The sequence below is a fragment of the Manis javanica genome, chromosome 18 (genome assembly GCF_040802235.1).
Source record: "Manis javanica isolate MJ-LG chromosome 18, MJ_LKY, whole genome shotgun sequence".
In the NCBI taxonomy this organism is placed as follows: Eukaryota; Metazoa; Chordata; class Mammalia; order Pholidota; family Manidae; genus Manis; species Manis javanica.
In genome coordinates this window covers 1455279-1470755 of record NC_133173.1, presented here as the reverse complement: position 1 = coordinate 1470755, position 15477 = coordinate 1455279, and the positions used below count along the sequence as shown (strand labels likewise).

General features: G+C 50.4%; 1 long non-coding RNA gene across 1 annotated transcript in view; it reads right to left on the bottom strand.

Annotated features, from left to right (window-relative positions):
* Positions 1-2882: 2882 nt before the first annotated feature.
* The window catches only part of LOC118971549 (uncharacterized), a 33690-nt gene continuing 21095 nt past the window's right edge, over positions 2883-15477 (bottom strand). Inside the window, exons 2-4 of the long non-coding RNA XR_012127113.1 lie at positions 7710-7761; positions 6251-6413; positions 2883-3332 (exon numbers count right to left, since the gene is read on the bottom strand). This is a non-coding gene — a long non-coding RNA (uncharacterized lncRNA). The remainder of the gene's footprint in view (positions 3333-6250; positions 6414-7709; positions 7762-15477) is intronic.

Sequence of the window (15477 nt, the reverse complement as noted above, 5' to 3'; positions counted from 1 at the left end):
AGTCTGATGTTATAGCATCATCACGTTCGTGTGCCACGTTCCCGCCCTCTGGGAACCTGCCGGGGTCCTGCGTGGCCACCCGGCCAGAACGCACTGAACCTGAGGACACGCTTCCTTGCAAGGAGGAAGGTCGTAGGCACGGCGACCTGGGGGAATGTGGCTCTGGATGATTCGTGAGGCTGCTCATGGTTCTCAGCAAGAAAACAAACTCCAAAGGTGCAGGGACTGAGCTTAGAGCCCACCAAGACTCAGAGGCGCCCTGCGGAGGAAGAAGGCCCAAGACCTCAAGAGGGAAGGCCGACTCCCGGCTCCGGGGGAGCCCTGTGCCTCCTTTCTCCTCACCCACTGGAGGAGTTTCAGCTGTGATTTGAAAAGGCAGAGGCCAAGGGGAGCTTCAGGAACTGGCTGGGCTCTGGGCCTCATGAAGCAGCTCTGACTTCCTTTCCCTTTGCTTAAGCAGAAAATAATATTGCCAATAAGCACAGCCAAAAACTGGATCAGACGGTGCTTCAGTGGAGTCGAGGATTCTATTTAGGAAAAGGACACTTCGCGTTTCCCCTGAAATGAGAGCCCCAGAGGGTGAGAGGCTGGGCCTCGAGCCAGGAGGGATGTAAAGATGAGCACCCCGACATCACCAGGCAGGAGTCCATGGGGAGAAAAGCAGCCCTGTGGCAAGCAGGGCTGCAGGGAAGCAGGCACAGGGAAGTGGGCGCGCAGGCGGGCACCGCCATGCAAGCGGAGGGCCTGGGAACCCTCACCTCTGGGAAGCTCACTGCAAGGGCCTGGAGAGAGGCCGGAGTGCGGATTTGGGGACCTCGGCCTTCAAAACAGATCAACCCATTTCAACCCACATATAACAATGCCAGTCAAGACCATGTTTTGAGTCTGTGTTTTTAATTTCTCTGCCTCCCCAATTCCCACAGAGATGGCTGAACACCTGCTCAGCCTGGGACACACCACGTGGGCGCTGGTGGCCTGGAGAAGGCGGCTCCTGGCAGCCTCTCATCCTTCTCAGGGTCAAAGACAAAACTCCCACAATGGTCTACAGGGCCCACGAGATCTGCCCCCGGCTGCCCCAGGACCTGATCGATGGTGCCTCCTGCCCTCTCCACACCAGCCGCACAGACCTCTCCGATGCTCCCTGAACGTGCCAGCTTTCTCTGCCTTGGGGTCTTGGCACCTGCTGAGCCCCCTGCCTAGGACACTCTTATCCTCACAGAAAGCATGTTTCCTTCTGGTCTCTGCTCCAATGTCTCTTCATCAGAAAAGCCTCCAAGGCCCCCATTTAAAATAATGTTCCCCTTCTTCTTCCTCTCTAGCCCTCTCACCTGATGTGACGTTTTCCCACTTCGTGTACCCCTATCTGTCATTACATCATGTATTTCAGTGTTCGTGTGCTGTCCGCCTTTCCCTCTGCAGTGTAAGTTCTGAGCACAGGACCTCCAACCCTGGTACCATTCCCGGGCACTCTGCCGGTGCCCAGTAAGTATCTGTGAAGGAACAAATGACTCAATCTACATGCCAACAGCTTCAGACTATTTTTTTTTTTTTTTTTTGCAAGACAGAGTACAGAGAGGACCCACTCAGGCTGAATGTGTGAAGGACGTAAGTGGATCAAACCTACAGCACTTACACGGACAAAGCACTCTGAGCCTGGATCGTCCGTGGCACGTTTCCCTTGGAAATCTCAGCCCTCTGAACAGTTGCAGAAAGCGCCCGATCCCCCAGACAGTGAACTGACAAGACAGTGGCAGCGGACGCTGAGATTTGCTGCCCAGATCCCCCTTCAGGACTGGAGGACCGACTCCCCTCGCTGCAGGACCAGCACCAGAGGTCGGCCCTCTGGGACCCAGCTTTGCCCCAGCCACACACCCCTCCTAGAGCGGCTCATGTCCGGGGACCTGGTAGGTGTGGGGGATGCCGGCCCAGGCACCCACCCCAGCTCAGACCCCTCAGAAGGGCTCTTCTAGTCTCAGCGGCCTCTCGGGGGTCTGCTGGCACTTCCCGAGACTGAATCATGGCCCCCTTTCCCCTCTGCCCATCTGCCTCCTCCCCTTCTCTTCCATAGTGTCGAACCCCAAACCACTCCCTAGGAAACTTCCCGCCTCTAGCCTCTGTCTCGGGCCAACACCCCGGAAACCCAACGGCGACGAGATTTCCAAGCCATTACTCGGTGCACAGGGCAGGCAGGTGGGACAAGCGTGAGACAAGGGCACCGGATGGGACCCAGGTGCTCCCACAGGGGAGCACATTAAAAAATGGGATATATTCATCAGTTGGGCTATTACACAGCAAGCCTGTCAGCCAGATCTAAGTATCCAAGTATATAAATCTCTAAAATGTGATCTTAGCTTAAGAAAAGGATAATTACACAGTGTATACACCGTGCAGGGTGCTAGGACTTCTTCATTGTTTTAAATACACAAAGTGATACTATGCATTGTTCTCAGGGTATAAAATATATTAAAAGCATAAAAACATGGACTGAAGGGCACCCACAAATTTCATGATGGGGTTTGTTTTAAGGAGGGAAGGGGGCATTGGTAAGGGAAAGAACGAAGGGAATTCAGCGATATTTCACTTCCTACAGTTTATGAATCTGAAGAAAATGTGACAAATGATAACATCTGTGACATTTCAGAAGCAGATTACATGAGCATTTGTTAAATTAGCCTCTGTCCTCTTCTGTGTTCAATTTTTCTCAGAATTACACCCCCAAAAAAGATTTTTCAGAGTTAAACATTTAAAAGATGAAATCATAAAATGATCAAAATACTATATAAGTCAAATTTAACTAATATGAGAACTTTCTAAGAGCAAAATGCAATGAAAACAAAATCATAAAAGAAGAGCGATCTGCCTTTAAAACAGTTTGAGTGTAGGACAAAAAAAATCTGGGTTAGAAGATAAATAACAAATTGCAAACAGATTTGCGGTAAAAATGGCACAGAATTAATATTCATAAGTCATTAAGAGTGAATTATGAAAAATCAAAAGTCTAATTAGAAAAGCAAGGGCAAAAAAAAAAGGGTTGTTAACAAAATAATAAGAAAACGCACATTTTCAGAAAACCCGACTACCAATGAAAATAATGCAAATTCAAATAAGATGGACTTTTTTTTAACTCGTCAAATTGGCAAATGTTTTCTTAAGATAATGTGTAATTCTGGCAAGAGTTGGAGGGTTCAACCAGTAAAGGTAAGAAGAAAACTGTCATTCATTAAGGGCGAGAGAACATCCGCTGGTTGAATCTTCCTGGAAGACCGTCCGTCAGTGTGTAATGAGAGCCTTGCATACGGGTGTCCTCCCTGGGTTACTTCTAGAAATCTAGCCTAAGGAAATAAGGAGAAGTGAGCAAAGGTTTTTTCAAGGATACGTGTGGCCATGTGACATTCAACATCAAAAAATCAGAATGAGTTAAAATCCTCAATACAGAGTCGCTTAAGCAGACTCATTTACATCACATGTAGGCAAATTTTTTTTTGCACCATCAGGTGTGTCTCCAACAGATACGATGGTGACACGCAAAAACAGCACAAGGCGAAGCGTGGAAAGCAAGGTACTGAGCCATGTATACGATGCGCCTCTAATTTTGTGTGTATTTATGTGCACATTTTGTGCTCAGAAAGCATGCACATGCCAAGGAGAGAGAGGCTGGGCCAGCAGGCCTGCGTGGCCGCGAGGGATCCCTCTGCCCATGAGGACCAGAGGGCTCTGGTCCCCAGGGACGGCTCACGACAGCTCTGAAGAGAAGCGGACTGGTCCCCCCACGGCTCTCCCTAACCACAGGCCCTGACCGCACTGCCACCCCGCGGACAGGGGACCCTCCTCCCAGGGGCTCTGGGAGAACCCGCCCTTCTGACCCCTTGTTCTCTCCAGCATCTGCCTTAATAACCATTTTTAAGTACCAATATCAAAAATAAAAACCACACTCACTAAAGCAATAGGAGTCGCACTGAAATTCTGAATCTGAGGCCACGCTCTAAAATCTCCAGGGACAAATCAGTGACTTAAATTCTCCAGGAATCAAGGTGTGGGGCCAAAGTACCGGTTGTGGTTTCACGCAGCCTCTCCTGTCTGCCCCGAGGAGCTGCACGTTAGCCAGGACTCCGCAGACTCTCCAAACCCAGTTTGAATGAGTTTAGTAAAGAGCAGAATTGGTTAAGTCAATAGCCAAATCACGGGAGAGGCAGGGCTGGGGCCAGCCCCACAGACCCCGGGACCCTGACTTCTCTCCCCCTCTACGGGCGCCTTGCGTTGGTTCGGTTCTTTTCACGTGGACCACAGAGCTCTGACACTGAGCAAAGCAGGATTCTCTCTTCCAGATCCCAGTTGAAGAATCCCAGGACTTCGTTTTCCCTGGCTCAGATCACACGTCCATCCTTGTGACCCGCAGGTCAAGTTTTGCTGCCCCATGACAAAGAAAAGGGCTGAGCAGACAAAGGAGGTAGATGTCTGCATAATTCCCTCAGTCACAGCCCATGTCCCTGAAAATCTGGTCTCAAAACTGCACAGTGGCCACAGAAGCAAAAGGTCTGAGCCAGTCTTACAAATATCCAAGATGCCTTCATCTCACTAAAGCAATTCCAGCCTCAGAGACTCACCAGTCCTTTCTCAAGACAGCATAAATCTATGCAACTCAGTCATTCTTTACGAAATGTTCTGTCTAGAATGCTGAATGTTTATCCAAACAAACTGCTTCAGGCCGCTATAGGATGACTGAAAGTCACTGCTGTAGATCGCCTCGTGAACAAGCCTTCCTTCACGGATTCCCGACCAACGCAGGGAGGGGCTCTGCCATGAAAGCCCCCTCACTCTGACTCCCAAAAAGCCCCATGTCCTTAGCCTTGGGAACCACAAACTTCCAAAAATGGTGACAAAGGGAACAGACAGACAATGCTGGGGCTGTGCGGCATGAATCCCAGCTCTGGCCCTCTGCTCTCCCGGCTGGCAAAAGAGACTGAAAGCTGAGTGGGGCGGTGGGGGGGACCCAAGAATTCTCATGACATCCTCCGGTTTGGAATGAAGTTGGTCTGAGCGGGGGGTTGCATGCCCCTGGGAACATGTGCAAACCACCATTGCCAGTAGGAGCCTGATGTAGCCCCTCGCTCACTGGGCAGCCCGTGGGGAGGGGAAAATGTCAGAACAATCTCCAGAGCCGAGAGCTGAGCTGGGAGCATGATGTGAGGTCACAGATGAGCCTCCCACCTCCCAGGAAACAGACACACACTGTCCTGCTCGGGGCCAATTAGCAGCGCTGCAGAGCTGCAGATCAAAGTCAAGTCCGGGGCCTGGGGCCAGGCCGCCTACAGGCTCTCTGCATCATCCCTTCCCACATCGCACCCTCAGGCCACAGCAAGCCCAGGACGCTGTGAGCTGTTTGCAGACTGCAGCCCTGAGGGGAGGGCCCACAGGCCCTGATAAGCTGGGAAAAGGAAAAAGTTCTGGAAAAAATAAAAGAGGCACTGGTAACAATCAGCCCAATATTCTCACAGGTGAATCCTCGCAGCCTTGCAAGGAGCGCCCTTCTGCTCCAGAGCCGTGGATACTGCAAGGAACATCACCAAAAAGAGACTTCAAGAGGTCACCGATTTATGTAACATCCCAGAACAGACAGGTGACTAAAATGTCAGACAGTGACCAGCTACAAATACGTGTGTGCACATCTGTGAGCACAGGTCCCGAAGGCATCCGCCTAAAGGTGACCCCCACCCCTTCACTCCAGACAGTCTTTTCCAGACAGGAATTCAGGTCCACTGAACCAACCTGGTTTCTCCAGAAGAGCTGAATTTTTAGGTTTAACCCCCAATTTTGAAATATTATTAAGCCAAACAAAATTGGTCAGCTGCCTGAACATAGCTCGTGGTCATCAATTTTCTGATTCCTCCTCACTGACATAGTGTCAATACCAATATTGACCCAAGATCTTCTCTCAAAGTCAGCAAGTAAGTGTTTTTTTGTGTGTGTGCCCAAGTTGGGCCCATCTTTGGAATAAAAATGCAGCTTTGTATTAGGGAATATATTGAGACAGTATGTGAACCATTCAAAGGAGAAAAATCCTAAGAATATGCCAGTGGTTTTACATACTTTAACATGCATTCTGGATTTTTACAACAAACAAAAATAACCCTTAGCAGAACAGAAATGCTTAGATCTCCCAGACTGCTCAGGACTTTTGATGGCAAGATATGAAACTCAACTCAAACTACAGTAAGGAAAACACAAAAGGGATTTTTAATGACTTGCCTACCTGGAAGGTCCACGTAGACCTTTGCTTTAGGCCTGGCTGGAAACCAGAGGCTGAGCAGCCGGTCCCGACTAGTTGGCCACAGCCTGGCCCTGCTTCTCTTTCTCGTGTTGGCCTCATTCTCTCCAGCTGCAGGTAGCTTTCTCTGAGGAGTTAGGAAAGCTGACTGCAAGAAGCTCAGGTTTAATTCATACCGAAAGTGTGTGAGTAGCAAGAAAAAGAATATCTTTTCTACAGTTTCATCAGGAAATACAAGGTGGGTTCTAATAGGCTCAGCTTAGAACACATGCATATATCACTAAATCCTATATCGAATAAGGACCTGTATAGAGAAAAGAACTCTCACACTCAGTAATACAATGGCAAATAACCCAATTAGTAACTGGGCGAAGGATCTGATTAAACATTTCTCCAAAAGAGATACGCAAATAGCAAATCAGCACATGAAAAGATATTCAACAGCAATTGTCATGAGAGAAATGAGAATCAAAGCCACAGTACAATACCACGTCACAGCCACTAAAATAAAAAAGACAGTAACAGGTGTTAGCAAAAATGTGATGAAATTTTTTTCACTCTCATTCGCTGCTGGAAGGGATGTAAAAGGGTGAATCCGCTCTGGAAATCAATTTGACAGATCCTCAAAATGGTAAACTCGGAGTGACCGCAAGACCCAGCAGCTCCACTGCGAGGCACACACCCGAGAGAAAAGAAAACACACATTCACACAAAAACTTGTACACAAATGTTCACAGCAGCATGATTCGATTATGACCAAAAGAATGTGCTTCCATGGGTGAATGGATAAGCAAGGTGGTCTAGCCATGCCACGGAATATTACTCAGTCACAAAAAAGAATGAAGTGCTGATGGATGCCACAACATGGATGAACCTTGAAAACATTATGCCAAGCGAAAGAAGCCTGACTCAAAAGACCGCACGTGACATGATTCTATCATGTCCAGAATAGACAGAAGCAGCCAGTGGTTGCCAGGGCCCGGGGAGTGTGGGGGTTTGGAAAGTGACTGCTGACAGGTAAGGAGTTTCATTCTGGAGTGATGAAAATATTCCAGAATTAGACAGTAGTGATGGTTGCACAACTTTGTTAACAATAAAGCAAACTGAACTAATTGTACATTTTCAAAGGGTGAATTTTGTGATACGTGAACTGTATCTTAATGAGAAAGTTAATTAAAAATTAGAATTTGATAAGGTGACCAATTACCAGTTGGTATACAAAAACTAGTAACTTTTCTATGGAAATGGTAATCAATAATAAGTATAATTTTATTTTTTTAAAGATATTCTCCCATATACAATAGCAACTAAAAATCTAAAATTCATAGTAATAAACTAGATAGGAATCATGCAGAATTGATATAAAGAAACCTTCTTAAATGCAAGTAAATGGAAAGACATTGCTCTTCAAACAAAATATAAAAATAATTATTTTGAAACTTACAAGAAGTAGAATTTATCTGGAAAAGTACTCATATAGAATATCCAGGTAATTTCTGAAAAAGAAGATGACAGAATGGTAGGGAAAGGAAAAATCTGCCCCTAAAATATATTATGAAGCTATAATAATAAATATCTGCTTTTACTAGAGAAGAAATAGACCAGTAGAACAGAATAATGAGTCCATAAATAGGCTTAATTACACATTGAATTTAATCAATAATAAACTCGGTATTTCAGATCAAAGGGAAAATTGGAAATTATCCAATAAATGATGTAATGATTATCTGAGTCTTTGGAGAAAATTAAGTAGAATCCCTACTTTACTCATTATAATGAAATAAATAATTGGTGGATCCAAGCTTTAAACAAAAGTAAACCATAAGACTTAAAATAAAATATAGGAAATTGACATATTCTTGAAGTGAAGAACTCCTACTAAGGCCAGAGACATAAAGGGAAAAAAAATTGGTTAATATCATTGCAATAAAATGTTCAACTTCCATATAACAGAAGAATTTACAAATAAAAGTAAAATATGTGACAAACCAGGTAAAATATTTGGAATACATATAAAATAGAGATTTTCCTCTGTTTATGAAGAATGTAGGCAAATCAATAAGGAAAGGCTTGTCATTCTGATTGAAAAATGGGCAAAAGGCATAAACAGACACAGAAAAATAGACACCAATGATCAAATTAGCATATGAAAGTGTTCAACCTCATTTATAATTTCTAAAAAAGGAAATTTTAAAAACTGAAATGTCAGTTTTTCCATCCTTCAGACTCTCAAAAAATGCAAATGCCCAAAGGGTGTGAGACATTGCCGCTCATCACAGTGAGGGCGTAAATTAATGAAAATCACACATTTCAGAAGAGCACTTGAGCAGTAGCTACAACCTTTCCCTTCCTGGTGAACCACGCATGTCCCACCGCTGGCAACCTGTCCTACAGTCACACTGACCAAGAGTACCAAGCCACCTGCGGCAGTGCATCCTCCACCACCTGGCGGGCATCTTCTGGCCCCTCCACGGGGGTTCTTCGGGCGTCTTTGACCAAGGCCACTCTTCCTTCTGTAGCCAGAGACGTCTTTCCAGAATGCAAAGCTGACTGTTTTACACACGCGCATCTTGCCTGATAACCTGATACTCCTTCAGAGGTTTCCCACTCCTCCAAGACACACCCCCACCTACAGCCACGGCCTGTCTGGTCTGCCTGCCCCTCCGGCCTCACCCTGGGCCAAACTGCCTCTGTTACTCCTTCACACTGCAATGCCACTTCTGCCCCTGGGCCTTTGCACATGCTCTTCTTTCTGCTTGGAGGTTTTAGGTTTATTCTTCCATGCGTGTGTGAGTGTGATTTGTGATAAAGGCATACATTTCACTCTGCTCTTCCTGTGATGAAGAGAAAGAAAAGTAAGAGGTGTTATGACCAGTTCTAAAGCAGCAACTGCCACTCCCGTTTGCTGGGCCTTCCCCCGAAACAGCCCCAGCCTGACACCGTCTCAGGGTGCTCACTGCCCAGCCAGCTCACCCTCCTGCCCTTATCACTGACCACCAGCAATGAGACCGTCTGCTGGAGGAGGCATCTTCTTCCCCTTTCCACTTTGGCAGCAGAGAAACTCAGCCACAGCTGCCTGGTCTGCAGCCTTCCAGCCGCGCCCGCACATGTCAGGACAAACCCTGCACGGACGTCACAGCTCCTCTCGCCCAGCCGCTCAGAGGGTCTCCAGTCAAAGTCCACGACGGCCGTCTCTGCAAAGTGAGCTCCTGTAAATGTATTATGGTTTCTTCTTGACAGTCTGTCCCCAGAATAAAATAAGGGGATGGGCACCTGATAGAATAAAAATCCTGTTGGATAATTTGGCCAGTCTTTTAAAACTCGTATATTTAAAGAAAAATCATGACCAGTCATCAAATTTGGGTACCGTGTTGAAATGGACACAGTGCCTCTGGGACGCCGTTGTCGGGACTGGATTCATGGGCGAAGACAGAGCAAGGAGAAAGCTTTATTCAACTCTATGGGCCCCGTGCCCAGCAGACCCCTTGGGCCACAGCAGACATTCAATAAATGCTTGTGTGACTCAGACAGAGAAAGACAAATACTGTGTATGACCTCCCTTATACATGGAATCTAAAAAATAAAGAAAAAAACTCATAGATACAGACAGCAAGGTGTGGGGGATGTCAAATAGGTGAAGGGGGCCAAATGCACAAGCTTCTAGTTATAAAACAAGTAAGTCCTGGAGATGTGATGTACGGTGTGGGAACTATAGCTAATTAGGGTGGATTTCCTATTTGCAAGTTGCTAAGAGAGTAGATTACAAGTTCTCATCACAAGAAAAAACGATTCGTAACTGTGTGGCAGTGGGTGTTCACTAGACTTACTGCGGTGACCCTTTTACAAGACATGCAAATACCAAACCATGACAACAAATGGTAAAAACGGTCCCCTTCAATGCTCAATATGAATTCTAAGAAAGCAGAATGTCACAAGGCTTTGCGGCTCCCTGACTACACCCTCGAAAGAGTAGGAAAACAACTGCTTCCTTATCTGTCTCCACTGCTGTAAACACAGGAGGAGGCAGTTTCTGCCTGTTCACTATTGTACTTTCACAGTTTTTGAACACAGATAATAAACAGCTATTTGAGGAATGAAAAAAAAAAACTGCTTGTGGACTGAATAGATAAGCAAACGGATGGTGCCTTATGGCAGATTCAAAAAATTTGCATTACATGGACTTTTCTTGGTCACCAAGAACAAAGACATGGGGGTCAGCTCCAGCAAGAAGGCTGGACATGGGGACCCCCAAGAGTCCTGGCTGGCCAGGCTGGCCCCCACTCAGCAAGCCCAGACCATATTCAGAAAGGGGCCTGGACTCTAGCAGCCTAACAGCTGAGATCCGGGCACCTACAGCAAAACGCAGACAGCGCGCACACTATGAGCCCACGGTTCTTAACTTCAAGACAGGAAAGGGGGGTTAGGGGAAGGGGACGCAAAAGTGTTTTTTTATCCTGCTCTGTATTTTTTATTTTGAAATTTTCCCCATGAGTATGTTAATTCTCATAATTTATAAAATGTACAATTTATAAAAGGAGTTCCATGTTCTCCTTCACTGTCTGTAATGACATGGCCTTTCTCTCGGGCTTTCCTTGTTGGAGAATTCGAGTCTGGTGCATCTGGGGTGGGACAGGCCTGGGGCAGCCTCCTGCCTGGTGGTCCCGCACCCCAGGAGAGGGTGGCCCTGGGCGGCTCTGGCCAGCTGCTTCCAGCTTCAGGAAGAACCGACCACACTCTTCCCTTCCATGGGCCTGCCTGCCCTGTCTCTTCTCACCATTGGATGTCAAGGGCTGAGAGGAGAGTGTGGACCTTGGGGACAAGGGGCCACGGAGCCTTTACAGAGCTCTGGCTTAGACCAGAGGGCCCGGGAGGGCTCTGTGGCTCCCATGTGGGCCTCGGAAGCTCCCCAGGGCCAGGGATCCACACGGGGATTTGGATCCAGGTCCCCAGTGAAAACAGTGGAAATGTGCCTGGCCTTGTTTTCTTTGCATAAGTCTCCCTAAAAGACTTGCAGGCACAAGACATGCCACAGCTAACAGTCAGGGGCAGCTAAAGACAGTGCAGTCCTAGCAACTATGCCAAACACCCCCATCGGCCTTCCAGAGGCCCCCGCGCCCACTCTGTGCCCAGGACATGCACTTGCGTGCTGGCATCGGTCTGCTCCCTGGCCCTCCAGCCTCCTGTTGGAAGGCCCAGGCAGGGGGAGACAGGACAGTGAGGTCTAGGTATTTTCCCTCCAGGCTTCTCCCTGCGAGCTAACCAGCGAATGACCAGAAGTCACTGCTCCTCTGCAAGCACATTCTCCCCAGGGCTCTGCCCCTCTGGGTTCCTGCAGCGGGTCCCTGGCTCGCCCAGGAGCTGCACAGGCCCCAGGCCAGGGCGTGGCTCCCTATCCTGCCCCCGTAGTCCTCACTCCCTCTACGAAACACCCCTCAGACGCAAGTTCTGTCTGTTCCCTCTCAGACCTGCCTGATGCCGCAGTTACCCACAGAAACACACAGGGTGTCACGTCTAGACTTTACGTGAAGGGATGGAGCACATGCCGAAAGGGCGAAGCCCACGCTGCAGAATGAAAACTAGGAAAGGTATGTGCACACGCTGTACCCCACCAGGCACACAGACCTCCCCCCACAAGGGACTGTGGGGGGCCCGTCCCCAGTGTGGGAGGGGTGACTTGGGTCCCATCCATAGGACTGCCTGTGTGTCCCACGCCATCCCTGGCCCTCTTCAGGCCCACAGGCTCCCCGACAGGCCTGAGTACTCAGGGCGAGCTGGGCTCCACCCACTTCCTGTGACAGGAGCGAGTTCCCTCTGCCAGCTCTGAGGGAGGCAGTGCCCTCTCCACCGGGAGAATGGCCCTCCCTTCTCCCTTCACCCCCGCGGACGGAGCCCCCTTTGCAGCAGGCCCCCTACCCAGACACGCAGTCTTGGCTTCCACACCTGTTAATGTGCTCCTTTAAGTCAGCTCATTTCTGCACGTTCTGCATCCTTGTGACCCAAACGCAGCCTTTCGGGTGTTACCGCAGCAAGTGGGCAGCCTGATGCTCTGCTGGGGGTCTCCCTCCTGCACCCCCACCGAGGAGCTGCAGCCTCTGCTAGCACGAAGGGCTGCTCACCTGCCGTCGATGGGTCGCCCTCTGCCAGAAAGCGTGCTGGTAACTGCCCCCACCAGCCCTGCCGCGCACCAGGAGTGCCTCCAGCCGGGGTGGCTCTTGGGCAGCCCCTGGGCCTCAGCACAGACCTTTTGCTTCCCTCCCAACACACTGTGGGGACAAGGACTTGGGGCCAGTTCCCAGCAGAGAGCTTTCTATACTCATAGGAATGCTCAGAAATCTGTTCCCTTGGGAGGGAGCCCCAGTCCACACAAGAAATGTGTAAGACAGGATTGGAAGAAAGGGGTTTAAAATGTTTATTTTGGGGGGCACCATAGTCCTGAAAATGAAGAAACCTGAATTCTAACCTGGCTCTGCCGCTTCTGAGAGGTCATCTGCCTAGTCAGGCCTCGGTGAGCCCTTTTGTAAAAGGGGGGCCATGGGACAAGAATGTCTCTTAACTCCTTCAAACTAAATATTAAAAGTTCCGAGGTGGCTCCGAAGGCGGCTGGGCTCCTCTCTGTTCATTCTCAGACTACCTGGCTTCCCTTTGCCCCAGACGCTCTGACCCCTGCCCAAGACGGGGAAACGGAGTGCATGGCCGGGCATAGCGCCTTTCTCCCCTGCCACAGAGTCTTTCCCCTACGGACTGAATCAGTAACTGAGGGAGCCACTGGGGTCGGCCCCACGGACTCTTCATGGCCCACTACTCCCTGGTCGCCATGCGGCTGGACGTCCAGAGGAGGCTGAGGCCTTCCTGGCAGCCGCCTGTGAACTGCATTCGGACATGGGCACGAAATGGCACAGCGGCCCCTGCTCCGCGTGCATGTTGGGATGCCCTCCTGGGATGCTGGGTGCCTGGGATGCTGGGTGCTCCATCCACGGGGCTGAATGGAGAAGGGAGGGCCATTCTCCTAGTGCAGAGGGCACTGCCTCCCGCAGGGCTGGGAGAGGGAACTCACTCCTGCCACAGGAAGTGGGTGAAGCCCAGCTCGCTACGATTACGCAGATGTTTTGTGCTGTGAAGGAAATGTCTTCTGATAGCACGAAGCTATTGGTTTCCTGCCGGGAGCTGAGAGGCTCTGGCCGGCCCGGGAGCGGACAGGAAGGGAGAGGGCCGTTGTCCCTTGGAAGTCCTTGTGTAACGAAAACACCAGCTCAAGGGCTTGCAGGACGCCCCACACGGCCAGAGGGGGGCAGAGGCTGGGGAGAGGTCACGCCTGTAAGGGGGGCAGCGTGAGGCTCAGCTCTGGGGCGCTGCAGGCCGCGGACGTGCTGGGCCGCTCTCGGGGCTGTGTGCTGGGTTTACCAGATGACTGGCAGGCCTCTGCTTCCCAGGGATGGTCTCAGTGATGGAAACGGACACAGAAATAACTTTGAATAACTTACTATGGAGCGAGCCTCAATTGCTGGGGTAATACACGGCTCAAGCTCAGGTCCTGCCAGGCCCAGAAGGGTTGCTCACAGAGGGCCATGACCACCCAGTGGCAGAGCTGGGTTCCGGCATCCCACCGTCCGTCCTCCCCGCAACGCCGTCTGGAGACTCTCGTCTTCACTATATCCGGGGATGACAGGGTTTGCCAGAAGCCCGGGTGTGGCCCTGAGTCACCCATCGGCAGGACACACACCCTGCTTCTGTCAGCACAGCCCTGGGCCCGTCACTGTCCTCACCACCCGCACGCCCCAGGCTCGGCGTGCCATCAGGTTACCGGGTTCCTGCCATGTTGTTACCGCCATGCTGGCCTCCAGGAGGACGATGCGGGAGAGGCCAGCCTCCCGACCTATCCCAAGGCCCCGCACCACCACCTCCCCGGGGTGCACGAGGGCCGCTTTACCACAGAGCCTGGGTATCTAAAGGGGATTACAATGTAGAAGACATTTCCAGTGGTTTACGAAGTAGGATGTTGCCACCATCCAAAAGAAAAGAATCTCCCCAGAGGTTAGAAGCCATGAGGGGGTACTGGTCTGCAGGCTCACCTCGGCTCCTAGGCTGCTGCCCTGCTCGGAGCCGCTCCCCTTCTTCCTCCCCCATCTTTGGGCTCCACTTGGTGCCCCAATGCATTGTGGGCTTGGCCCTTCGCTCTGTTCCCCTCTTCCCTCTGGCTAGAGGATGGACCTGAAGCTGCAGGGCCGGCTGCTGCCTGGACCCTTCCTGAGGCGCGGATCCCCGCGTCTCTGACCCTGTGCCCTTTGTGCCGCCTCAGCTGGCCGCCGGGGAAACAGCACCCAGTGAAAGCACTGGTAACTCTGCAGTGTTCTTTGGTCCGTGGCATTCTGCAGGCATGTGTTCATCAAATATCCATGAGATTTCACGTAAGTGTTTACCAGCCTCCAGACACTGTTCTAGGCTCTTGGGATTCAGAACAAAGAGTGATAGGGTACTCCTGTCCTCTGGGAGATGGTTCTCATCAGAGGAGCTGCGTGCAGCTGGCACCGCAGGCTCGCTCGCTCACCCTTCCTCCAACTCGCCTCTCCCTCTGCCTTCCTCTCTTACGGAGATTGGGGCGCTAATAACTTGCTCACGTGCCCTCCCTTCCAGCTAGAAATGACTACGTAATACAGCTCAGGTCGAGGAAATACAAGGAAAGGTCTGTTGAAGGAAAAGCAAAGATAGAAAAGAGGGACAGAGAGGGGCACACCTTTTGGCTTCCTCTCTGGGTGAGACATGACGTGGGGTCACCTTGCGATGAAGAGGGGACAAGCCCAGCACCGCGAATGGTGGGCAACAGGAATGCCTGCGTCACTGCATGTATGTCCCAGCTATGAACCGCCCGCTGCTGCACATCTTGTGAGAAAAACAGGCCCCCTAGTCCGAGCCTCCCTCTGCGGTCAGGGCTCCAGTGCTTCGGTGCGATCCTGACATACACCCACAGGAGTCACCGCGGCTGTGCAAGAAGCACTGCCTTAAGGGGCGAGGGAAGCAGGTCACGGGAGCGGGTAGGAGGAGAGCTTCCAGACGGGGGAGCATTTGAACACGTCTTGAAGGAGCGACAGGTTTGCAGAGGCTCGAAGGCGAGACAATGCACACAGGAGGGACAGCGTGTGCAAAGGCACAGGCCTCATAGGACCGACGGAAACTGGAGTGCAGATTGAGAGAGAGGGAGAGAAATACAAGGGCAA